Source organism: Grammomys surdaster, unplaced genomic scaffold (genome assembly GCF_004785775.1).
Source record: "Grammomys surdaster isolate TR1022 unplaced genomic scaffold, NIH_TR_1.0 135, whole genome shotgun sequence".
NCBI lineage: Eukaryota > Metazoa > Chordata > Mammalia > Rodentia > Muridae > Grammomys > Grammomys surdaster.
Genome location: NW_021604593.1, coordinates 5,121,093 through 5,134,172, shown reverse-complemented (window position 1 = coordinate 5,134,172; position 13,080 = coordinate 5,121,093). Strand labels below are relative to the sequence as shown.

General features: G+C 42.9%; 1 protein-coding gene across 1 annotated transcript in view; it reads right to left on the bottom strand.

Annotated features, from left to right (window-relative positions):
• Window positions 1–11,068, bottom strand: part of Myo7b (myosin VIIB) — a 78,154-nt gene extending 67,086 nt beyond the window's left edge. The window contains exon 1 of the mRNA XM_028762685.1: window positions 10,987–11,068. The gene's annotated coding sequence lies outside the window, so the exon portion shown is untranslated. The remainder of the gene's footprint in view (window positions 1–10,986) is intronic.
• Window positions 11,069–13,080: the final 2,012 nt, after the last annotated feature.

The following is a 13,080-nucleotide window of genomic DNA, read 5'->3' as shown; positions in this document are numbered from 1 at the left end:
GGCTGTGCAATTGCCTGAGTTGTTTCTGCTCTTGTAAGCAACCCCAATAAAACTCATCAGTTCACCAACGTGGTCTTCGGTGGCATCATTAGTTTGGTCTGTTGTGGGCTCTCTATCCAGAGTGAATCAACATTTCTTCACACCTTCCCAGTAATTGTGTCTCACAGCAGGAAGGCAGAGGACAATCTCAGGTGTTCCTCAGGCACCATCCATTTTGGGTTTCTTTTGAGAGACAGAGTCTCTCATTGGTCTGGAACAATTTGGCAAGTGGGTTGCCCTGAATGTCAAGGCAGCCCCAGGGATCTGCTTATTTCTGCCTTCGCAGCACTTACAAGTGTGTATAACTATGCCCAGATTTGTAATGTGGGTTTGGGTAGGAAAATCTGGTTCATGTTACAAGCTCTTTATCAACTTAGCTACCTTGCTTGCCGTAGATTTTCAACTGGTAAGCAAAGAAGAATAATTTTCTACTTAACTCCAAAATCTGCCTCTTGTCTCTATACCCTCTGCTCTGAGGAAGTGTAAACACCTGTCAAAATGCTGAGAAGACCTTCAGCAAGTCTCCATTCTTTAAAGAGAGGTTGGTCCCTCTGTTCATTTCTCAGAACCTGAGTTCAATTCCCAGCACCCCACATGCAGCTCATAATTGTCTAAGACTCTAGCTCCAAGGAATCCAGTGCCCACTTCTGGCCTCCTCAGGTACCAGACATGCAGGTGCATACATTCAGGCACAACATCTGAACACACAAAATGAGAGAGAGAGAGAGAGAGAGAGAGAGAGAGAGAGAGAGAGAGAGAGAGAGAGAGAGAGAGAGATCACCCTCAGATTCCAGCTCCACTACTCCCTACTTTCCACTATTTCTCAGCATGCTGAGGTGACCTCCAATGTGAAGGGACTACAGTGGTCCATATTAATCTTTCTGGACTCTTACTCTTCCATCAGAACTCTAGTTTCATTAGATACTATGGTAGTTTAAAATAGCTCACCAATTCTTTCTCACACTTCTCTGGTTTATGTGGCAGGATTTTCCCTGTCCAATTAATTTAAATATTAGTGCAGCAGGAGGCCTGTGATTGGACAGGGAAAAGGGAGGAAAAGTTAAGAGTTGCAAAGACAGGACGGAGGAGACAAGTAGAGGAGAAGGAAGCAAGATGGAAGACAAACTGGATGATTCAGATTCAGCGTGGCTTTAAATAGCCACAGGTAGATATAATATAATATAGGGATAGAATAATTGGGGTAACTTGTTTAATCTAGGTGAGCAGCTTGTACTGTTATCAATTGGCCCTGAATTTATTTTGTGGGCACTTTGTGAATTGAGAATTTATTGATATATAAATTTGACTGATTAATTATAAGCTTCTAGAGTTTTGATTTCTACTGGGTTACTGGGAATTGTGACAGCTAACCATGAGGTGGGCAGTTATTGCATGGGGCTGGCATTACAGCGACCCACCAAGAAAACTTAGAGAGTCAGGTGGAGGCAAGAACCCGCCCCCTGGAGCCATGTGGCCCACCAGGGCAGAGAGTAGTTGGGTTTAGCATGGAAACATGCCATTCTTTTTTAATATTTCCCACAACAGGCTTGAGTCTAATTTGAATGACCCCCATAGGTACCATTGCAAAAGTTTGGTCCTCAGGGTGGTGAAACTGAGAGGACCTTCAAGAGATGGGTCAGTGACCTTAGGTCATGTAGGGCAGGATGCCCCTGAGTAGGAATATGTGAGCTCATCTCAGCCATCTGGCTTCCCTTGCTTCCTGTCTTAAAATATGACTTGCATTGACACTCACTCCTGCTGTGATTCCACCTTCTGTGATCACCTGCTATGATGCTGCCTTCACCAGAAGTCCAAACTAACATAGCCTCCTGATCTTGAACTTGAATCTGCACAACCATGATGGCTCACATTACTCTTTTTGTATTTCATAAGTAGTCTATGTCAAACATTTCATTATAATGATGGAAAGCTGACTAATATAATCATGCCCCTTTTATAAAATCCTCTCATGGAACGGAGACTGGTCCTCTCTACTTTGAGGGTAGATCTAATTACTTACTTCTAACAAAGAGAATGTCTGGGAATGATGGAGTACCACTTCTAAGACTCATTCACAAAGACTATAACACAGATTCAGAAGACCGAGTTAGTAGCTAGGAAACCTGAGACTCAAGAAGGGCTGGTGTTGGTCAAGGCTAAGATGGGACAACCCCTTCCACTGAAGCTTTCTACCATGTGGTGGGAGTTAGACCAAGTTAATTTGAGGTGGTTAGTCCTCAATCTTTGCTGGGCCCTGGATCAACAAGCAGCTGTGTGGTTAGAACCACAGGCTTTAGCTTCAAAACTGTGCCTACAGGAAAGAGGAAAAAAGGGACATAAAAAGCCAGATTATATGACCTTACAAAGTGTCTAATGCAGGCCCAGGAATGTCAGGGCCTCAGAGACTTGTTGAAGAGGTGTGGACTTAACTCTACAGATGGGATTTCTTTTGAACATCTCTGCTTCTCTGCCAAGGTCATCTCAGATCTGCTTACTTGACAGAGCAGTGCTGCCACCATCTAGCTATTATGCCACAGTTCACTGCTCAGTTAGTTCACTTTTTCACTAGGACTTCTTCCAGACTCAGTGGGGGAAGGGCAAACACACTGGAAGTTAAAGATGTGACAGGATGGGGCAAGTTAAGCTATGACCTCATCTCATTGCTTAAACACAGTCAAGAAAGTTTCCAAGTCTCTTGTCCTGGGCTTGGTATGGGCTACAGAATTTTAGCTGACCTGTACTCTCTTTCAGTTGCGTATTCCTCTGTGAAACCTCTCCTAGGGCCTTGGGTTACTGCCAGGCTCATAACAATGCTAGGTCCAAAAGCAACTTTTCTAGTGGCCATATCCATTACTAGACTCCAATGAAGCCATTTCTCTGGACTTCTCCAGAAGATGCACTATGAGAACATCAAATTATGTATGACTGTAGTACTTCATCTCCTTAGTCCCCAAATTGCTCTATTCATGTATTCTTTATCTCAGTGAATGGCATTAGCAACTGCTGAGGAAAATGCATGAGCCATTCTATTCTGCCCTCACCACTATTTTTCTTTTAAAAATTTGTGGCTGCCAACTATATGTCATTCACAAGAAGCCAAACTAACTATAAAGACATAAATTTATTAAGGAAATGAAGAAAGATTTGCTTCACTAATTCTCATCAAAGGAAAGCTGTAATAGCCATACAATTTCATAGAAAACATAGACCAAGTTAAAAAATGATGAGAAATGAAAGGAAATATGACATGATGGACAGGGATTAAATTCTCAAAGAAAACATAATTTTTAACATGTATGCACCTAACAACAGAATGCCAAAATACATAAGGCAAAAACAGTAGAACGGAAGAAGTAGAAGCGATGACTATTACAGTAGGAGACCTGATGTATCTCTCTCAGAAATGGACAGAATCAACATGCAGAAAATCAGTAAGAATAACAGACAAACTCAGCACCACCATCAATCAAATATGACACTACAGATGTGTGAATTGTTACCTTTATATACTGATTTTTCTGACAACAACAGAACATATAGTCTTTTTAGTCTCATGTAGAACATTTGCTAAGAGAGCTCACATTCCATTCTGGTTCATAATGCATACCTTATTGAATTTAAAGAAACAAATCATGTGAAGCATCTCCTCAGACCACAATGCACCTAAACTAGAAATCAATAACAAAATGATAAATGACAGATCCTAACATATTTGGAGATTAATAAATATACCACATAGGCCACAAAGTCCCAAGGAAAAAGTGAAATAATATCAATTAAATACAACTGATCAAAATTTGTGAAATCCAGAGACGGAAGTACATATAGGAAATGTAGATCACCAAGAACACATGCTACAAAAGAAGTAAGATTTTAGATCTATAATCTGACCATATTAGAAAGCTGTAGAAAGAACAATAGAATCCTAAAGTAAGAAGAGAAAAGAAGTTATTATTAACATTTTACTACTAATTAAACTATTATTATTATTATTATTATTATTATTATTTTCTGTCTGTAGCCCTGGCTGTCCCAGAACTCACTCTGTAGACAAGGCTGGCCTTGATCTCAGATTCACCTGATTCTGCCTTCTAACTGCTAAGATTAAAGACGTTCACTGCCATGACCACTCAGCTAAGAAATTTTTTTTAAAGTAGATTAGAAATTGGCACAACAAAAACCCAAAAATCAAAAAAAAAAGAAAGAAAGAAAAGAAAAAGAAATCAACACAACCAGAAGCTGACTGCTCCCTGAAAAAAAATCCTCAATAAAATTAAGAAAAGAACAAAATACAAATCACAAATCACTAGTGTCAGAGATGGAAACTGAGTGACCTGTTTCCCAGATGGGGAGCCTGAGATGGCAGAGCTCTGAAACTTGCTGGACAGCTAGCCTACCAGGTTCAGCAAAGGACCTTTATTCAAAAACTAATGTAGAGGGTTGACAAGATAGCTCAGGAGGTAAAAGCATGTGTCTCACAAACATGACAGTATGAGATTCATCTCCAGAAGCCACATAAATCCAGATGTGGCCGGGCAGTGGTGGCGCACACCTTTAATCCCAGCACTTGGGAGGCAGAGGCAGGTGGATTTCTAAGTTCAAGGCCAGCCTGGTCTACAGAGTGAGTTCCAGGACAGCCAGGGCTACACAGAGAAACCCTGCCTCAAAAAACAAACAAACAAAAAATCCAGATGTGGTGGCATGCATCTGCAGTCTCAGCAATCCTACAGTGAGACAGAAGGATCACATGGGAGTCTACAGCCAGCTAGCCTGTGGTAAGCAGCACAGCAGAGACCCTGCCTCAGCAAGGAGAAAGGGGAAGGTTAACTCCTGAAAGCTGTCTTCTGATCATAAGTGGTACACACACACACACACACACACACACACTACACCAATTGAATAGTAAAACAAATTTAATAATTAAATAACAGAAAATGATCAAGGAAGACACTAAACATCCACATCTGTCCTGCACACACATGCACACATGTATGTAAAGACACATCACTCTGAAGCTATTTTTACCCTGGGAGTATAGAACTTCCCAGGAAGACTTTCTTTTGGGTCCTCTAAAACTTCATACTTCATCTCACCAAACAAGAGTACTTTAAAAGATGCAAATTGTGGAAGGCGAAGAGAGGACTCAGCAGTTAAGTGCACATAGTTCTCTTATAAAAGACCCAAGTTCAGTTCCCAGCACCTATAATGAGTTGCTCACAACAACCTATAACCCCAGCTCCAGTGAATCTGGTGCCCTATTTTTGCTTATATAGGCACCCACATGAATGTGCATATACCCACACATACACATATACAAATATACAATTAAAAATAAGACTAAATCTTACAATGATGCAAAAATGACCATATTATGCCTCTCTACAGTTGACAGATCACCCTGGCTTTACAATACTCAAGAATATTTATTGGGGTTGTAAAGATGGCTCAGCAGTTAAAACCTTAAATTGTTCTTACAGAAGACCCAAGTTCAGGTCCTAGCACCCATGTCAGGCAGCTCACAACTGCCTTTAACTCTAGTTCAAAAGGATCGGCCTCCTCAGACACTGTACTGACACGTACACAAACCCATACTCAAGCACACACATATACACCTAAACCTAAATCAAGATTTTTATTATGACTCCTCCAAAAACTTTTTCACTGTTAAAAAAGAATATTTATTTGTTTATCTTTTCGTGTATCATATTGCCTATTGTGGCCAGCCCTAATTAAATGGTTTCCTTTATATCAGTTGCTTGTGTCTCTTCAAAACAACAAAACCCTGACTAAGACAGAAGTTTATATCAGTAGTGGAGTATTGCTGTGGTAAGCCAGACCTGTGTTTTGTTTGAAGTAAAATGGAACACTTTAAGTGAAGCTTAGGGGGTCATACTAAGAGAAGCATGGAAGACAGTGACACTAAGGGTGATTTGAACTATGGGAGCTGGGCTCAGGAGGTTTCAGAGGAGAATAATATTAAGATGTGACTGAGACTAATCTCATGATATTTTGGTGAAGAATATGGCTGTTTTCTGCCCTTGTCCAAAAACATCTGCCTGCAGCTAAGTTGAGGAGTTATGGATTAAGTGCTTTGGCAGATGAAATTTCAGACAACCTCATATTGACTGTGTTGCTTAGTCATTAATAGTCATGCTTATGCAGATGTGTGATGAAAAAGAGCAAGATGAGCATGGAAAACACAAAATGTACCATTTGAGGAGAAAAGAAGCACCAGGAAAATGTTTAAAGAAAAACCAGTCCTAAGTGGTTTTAAATAAACCACTTAATAAATAAATAAAGGGAGTGGTAACTCAGGGCAAGACCTCACTCAGTGATGCTTCCAACTTGTGAAAAGAAAGTTTAGAGCTAAGTGGTGATGGCACTTGCCTTTAATCCCAGCATTCAGGATATAGAGACAGGCAGATTTCTGAGTTCAAGGCCAGCCAGCCTTGTCTACAGAGTAAGTTCCAGGACATCCAAGTATAGGCAGTGAAGAAAACCATCCAAAGCTGAAGGGGTAAAATATATTTGAACACAACGGGGCCATGTTTCAGCTCAGAACTTGGCAGCTTTGGCCATGTGGTTCTGGATTTAGAGTCAAGAACATAAGAAAGGAGTTATGGATTCTCACTCCACAACTAAGGAAAGCTGCTGAGGTCAGACATATGTCAGGGGTGTCCCTGCATAGAGGCCCAGAGAGGCCATTGCCTGAAGCTGTGAAGGTGGAGCCTGGATTGCCTTGGAGACCCAAAGTGTTGGAGATGCCAGAATTGTAAAATGCCTGCTGAGGAGAGCTGCTAACAGGGAGTAGAACCAACCCAAGAGGAAGAAGAGTGTTGCAGTCAGCAAAGCTGAAAGGAGTTGGAGATCTGAATACTGCTTTGACATCAGACATGGAGATGCAGGGTTTGGAGTTTGCCCAGATGACTTTTGGTCTTGCTTTGGCCCAGTATTTCTTCACTATCCTTTTTCCTCCTTTTTGGAATAGCTATGCATATCCTGTGCCATTTTATGTTGGAAGTTTTCAATCTGCTTTTTCATTTTGATTTTACAGGAGTTATAATGAAGAGATTGTTGTGAGTCTCCAAAGAGGCTTTGAGCTTTGGACTTTTAAAGAACATTGAGACTATTGTAGGCTATGAAGACTTTTGAATTTGGGCTGAATTCAGTTTTACATTATGATATGACTACAAGTCTATGGGGGCAGGGATTAGACTGTGGTGGTTTGAACAAGAATGCCCCCATAGACTTATAGATCTGAATGTCCCATATTTAAAACTCTTCAGCATCGCAACCTGCCTACTTTTTTATTTTTTATACATTATACTCTATCTCATACCCCCCAACACACACACACACACACACACACACACACACACACACACACAGGATACCTTGAACTTTAGGTCTTGAAATACTACATGCGGCGGCTGGGCGGTGGTGGCGCACACCTTTAATCCCAGCACTTGGGAGGCAGAGGCAGGCGGATTTCTGAGTTCGAGAGTTCGAGGCTAGCCTGGTCTACAGAGTGAGTTCCAGGACAGCCAGGGCTACACAGAGAAACCCTGTCTCCAAAAACCAAAAAAAAAAAAAAAAAAAGAAAAAAGAAAAAAAAGAAATACTAATGCTCTCTCTTATCTTTGTGTCTCTGTATTTGATCTGGGTTTGGAACATACACTTCATACATGTAAACACACATTCATGTACATATACACACAGACCTAGTCACACTTCTACCTTAGCACTTGGCCCTGTTTTTATACGGCCTTGTGTATGGCTCCCCCACAACTGTTTAAAACTTGAGGACTCACTGTGCAGCACTCAGAGAAGCAGCTCACATCATGCTTTCTAAATAAATGGGTGGGTGGGTGGATGGATGGATGGATAGATAGATGGATAGATGGATGGACAAATGGATTGAGGTGAGTAAGAGAGCAGATTAATGAGTACATCCATGGATGTGTAGATAGACACATAGATGGAGATGTGGGTGAGCAAATTGAAAAATGGATAGATTGATGATGATGGTGATGGTGATGATAGATAGATAGATAGATAGATAGATAGATAGATAGATAGATAGATAGATAGTCTTGCCCAGAAGGGCAAATGAGACATTGTCCTAAAGGGAATATTGTTATCTTTGAAAGTCTCTGCTTTTTGGGAATGTGAGGCCTTTGTTCTAGCCTACACCCTCTTGTGAACTCTAAAAGAAAAATGGAATTGAACACATTGGGCCAGCATCCCAGCCAATCCAAAGAGCCATAATCGGGTGACCATCCTCAAGGGGATAGAGTATGAACTTTGAGATCTCAAAACCTTCCACAGAATTACCACACTGGTGCCTCTCCCAAAGCCACTGAACTTGAGCACGGGACAGTAGAAAATAAAATACCAAAAGACATTCACGAAATGGGGATGGGAGATCAAAGTTGAAGGAAGAGTGGAGGGCTATGTGTGGGGGCTTCTTCTAGAACATGTAGGGACCTTAGTCCAGATTCTCTCATGTAAGCCATAGAACCTGTGGTTCTCTTGAAGATCTCTTGCCTCAGAGATGAGGAGATGGAGTTCCCAAAAGGAAATCCAGCATTGACCCTGGCTTGTGAAATGCCAGCCCCAAAGATATCTAAGTTTTGCCCACTGAAGAGATATGCGTATTCTGGGCAGAAAAGACACCTGCAGCTGGGTAAGACAGTAAGCCATAGAAGCTATCCTCGGCCAGCAGAGATTGCCTGTTCCCCACATGGCCCCAGGGCCTGGGTCTAGGGCATGGGAGTCACCACCCAAGGAAATGGAAGGCTGATGCAGGAGCGAAGAGCCACAACCCAGGACAGGGGCTGGGAGGGCACATCAGCACATGCCAGCAGGTAATCAGATTTAGGCCAGACTACCCTGAATTCAGGACCAACACAGCCTGGCCAGTGGTCCTAGAACAATCCCAGAGAAGGTCACTCTGGATGGTCAGTATTAGAGAAAGTGCCTGCCAGAGTCCAAGAAATCAAAAGCTCTTATGTTTCTCTCGTATGAGAGTAAGCTTGTTTCCTTCCTGCCTGCCTTCCTTCCTGTCTTCCTGCTTTCCTTTTATCTATCTATCTATCTATCTATCTATCATCTATCTATTCATCCATCCATCCATCCATCCATCCATCCATCTGTTCATCTATCCATCTATCCTGAGACAAGGTCTCATGTATCCTAGGCTGTCCTCAGTCTCTATATCCAACAATAACCTTAAACTTCTGATCTTTCCTCTGACAAGTGCTGGGATTACAGGCATGCATCACCACAGTCAGTTTATGTGCTGCAGGATACTGAACCCATGGCTTATGTCACGCTAGCCAAACAGCCTACCATCTATATACACCCCAGCTGTTTTTGTTATGAAATTTATTAGGGTATAGTTTTCTTCCCACTTGCATGATAATTCTCTCTGTGTATGCATGTGCGTGTATGTTTCTCTTTTCCCAGTTACACTGCCTTGCTTTTCTCCCCCTCTTACTTCCTCATTTATCTTTAATGCTACTGTAATATTGGTTTATATGTGAGCTAATAAAGACATTATTTTGCTTCCTCTTTCAATAAGGCAGGTGTTGTATGAAAGAGAGTCCTTGTCTTTCTTAATAAATGGTCTCTATTTCTATCATTATCCATGAGTTGTTATTGAATTTTTTCATTTAAGAGCTGTGGGTACAATATTTCTTTCTTTATTAATAGTTCAGTTCTTGTTCTGGGACACAGAAGCTGGAAATCTTAGTTGATTCCTTCTGGACTCAGATTAAGTCAATGGAGTATTACCAGAAAACTGCTTGAGTCCCTTCTTTATTGTGAGAGCTAGAGACAGTTCTGGGGGTTCAAAAAAAGGAACCAGTGTGTCAGAGAAGACACTGGCATGTCTTAGTATACCTGCTGCCAACTGACCCTGAGCTTTATACAGAAATCGTAAAGAGCAAGCAATACCAACTGAATGAACTTTTATTGAGGCTCAAGCACAAGGGAGGGCTGGGCAGATGGCTCGGTCAGTAAAGTGCTTACTGTAGAAGCATGAGAACCTCATGGTCCTCGTGGTTTCCTTTTTTAACAGCTACAATCCTAAACAGAATTCAGGGGTCTTATGAATCAGAGCAAAGTTGACACCCACAGATATAAAGTGGATTCTGAGTAGAGGCCGAGTAAGAGGAAACAAGCGTACCCAATTTAGGAGGCTTAGCGTGCGGGCCCCCACACTACCAGATACCAAGCCTCAGCAGGTCTCTACTGACTTCTGTCTCCATTTTCCTGCCCCATGAGTGGGGATATTACACATCAAGCCCACAGCTAGAATGCCCACAGCCAGGTATCTCTTTCTTTTGCCATCTCATCTCATCTATCCTACATTCAAATCTCAAGAAGGCTCTGAGGCCAATGAGTGCCTGTTTTGCCTCAAACCAATGCCCAGGCTTCTTAGACTAAGCACAGTAACCTGCCTCCATGGATGAAGGGGGTGAACCTAGGTGGAAGTCAAGAACCAACTGTGCTTGCCGCGGAGGTGCCTCAGCCCCAGACCTCAATCTCCTGCCTATAAAATGTAGACAGTATCACTATAGTGTTTTAAGAATGAGCAAAACACAGTGAGCCTCTTCATTCGGTTCAACATGGCCTCAGCATGGTACCTGGTCTATCCTCTGTCTCTTGGATTTCATGGGACGCCTTTCAGCAGGATTAGAGGAGAGGCAGCAAACGGCCACTTCCCTGAGTGGTGCCGACCCTCCAGTACCATAGGATTTAATAGCCCTTTTCACCTCCCGGAGTAAGCTTGCTGCCCAAATAAACAGCCCTATCAACTGCTGGACTGAGGTTTTGGGTTTCCTAGGTCTTGAGGGGCACCTCCAGCCCTCCACTCCACGGGCCTGCCCCAGATCCACTTCCTCCCTGGAACCCCTCCTTCAACGTATTCCAGGGTTCTCTTACCTTGTCAGGATCAGAGTAGAGCAGCCCTATTGACTCCACCCTGGGCACCCTGAAAGATCCAAGTGGGGAGACAGTTTCAGAGCTCCCAGCAGTATGGGACAGAAAGGACAGGAAGGGCTCCAAGCGGAAGTGGTTAAGCACTGTGGGCATACGTAATTTATGACAGGACTTTGTCCTCTGTCTCAGGAGTATCCACTCCTACAGGCCCTCCTGCAGCCCCAGCCAGCAGCCTGGAAACTGTCTGCCTTTCAGCTGAGCAGTGGATAAATCATGCCCTAGAGGTCCCAGGGGCTGTGTCCTGAAAAGCTCTGCTTATCACCTGCCAAGTCCTGGGTGACAATCAGCTGACTGTCCAGTCAGTTCTGTGTCTTCGAAGGGTGGTAGACGCTTCAAGGATGCCAGTCAGGAGCTCTGCTCTCAGGCATCTGAGTACCTGCTAGGGGCTGAGATATAGTGTAGATACTGGAGTAGTAAGAATGAGAACCTGGGTGGGCCCTGGAAGCCCAAGCCAGCGAGGCTAGACCACCCATCCTCAACAGTACAAAACTTTTTAAGAGTGAAAATAAAAACAGGAAAAGGAGGTTTATTCATGGTTTTAGTGAGTGTTCTGTCACTGTGAAGAAACACCATGACCACAACTCTTAAAAAGGGAAGCATTTAATTGGAGCTGGCTTACAGATTCAGAGGTTCAGTCCATTGTCATCATGGTAGGAAGCATGGCAGTCTTCAGCAGACTTGGTGCTAGAGAAGCAGATGACAGTTCTATATCTGGATCTGTAGACAGAAGGAAGAGAGAGACTCTGGCCTTGGAATGGGCTCTTGAAACCTCAAAGCCCATGCCCAGTGACACACTTCTTCCAGCAAGGTCACACCTCCTAATCCTTTCAAATAGTGCCACTCCCTGGTCTGCAAGTATTCAAATTTATGAGTTTATGAACCCAATATCATTGAAGCCACCACATTCATTACAGTTGCATTGTGTAGAGGAACAAAGGGACCCAGTGACCCACCCAAGTCCACCTTCTGGATTCTGATATGGGGTCTAGGTTTAACCAGAGGGCAAAAGGTAGATGTGGCTAAGTACTCCTGTTCAAGGGGATGGTATTGCCCACTATTGACCCACCACTGTCTCAGCACATCAGTCTTGGAAGTGGTCTAACACATTATCAGAAGTGTGAAATCTCTTCAGGGGAGACAAGTTCCTCTTCTGACTGGCACTGGGATTCACCCTTCTCCCAGCATGAGATTCCTGAGAAAGTTCTACTTCCTGGGCTGCTTTGTCTCAATACTCTTATAGCCAAAGTGGGACACAAGTATATCTTTTGAATATCTTTATTCCTAGTTTGTGTCACAAGACTTGTAAAAGTCTAGCATTTCCTAAGTATGTGGAATTCGTGAAGAAATTTGTAGCTCTCTGATAACACTTGAGATTATGCTCCAGTTCTGGAGTCCAGAGGGCCTTGGGATGGTACCAGTCACCAGAAAGGCTATTTAAGTAGAGAGTTGAAACTTTTCACCCCCACTGACCTCTGGGAAGGTAAAACTCTTGGATAAGACTTCATTAGCTTTCAGATACTGAGCACAGGAGATGCTTGGAGAGAGGCAGCCAGAGAGGGCTCGAAGGCTCCGTGCCCTGCTCTCCCGTACCCTCCTCTGTATCTCTTACCTTGGCCATTTATCTACAGCCTTTGTTACATCCCTTTATAATGAGGTGGTAACCATCTCTACGCATTTGCCTACTTCTGAAAGTCCATCCTTAACAGACCTGAGGAAGGGGTCCTGAGAGATGGATATGTAAGCCTGACGTCCTCAGTTTTATTTCCAGAATCTGTGTTGGAAGGAGAAAACTTACATTTGCAAATTGTCCTTTGACCTTTGACCTTAAGCATATGTGCCGTGGCACACCCACACATCCACCCTTACACAGACATACACAGGAACAGCAACAATAATAAAATAACCTAGGAGGAGATGGGAGCCCTCAACCTTCAAGACCTAACTCTAAATCCAAATAAATAGTGACAGAATTAAACTGCATTATAGGAGACTCAGTTGGGGGACCCTGGAGAATAGCTTGGACTCCCCCTTTAAGGT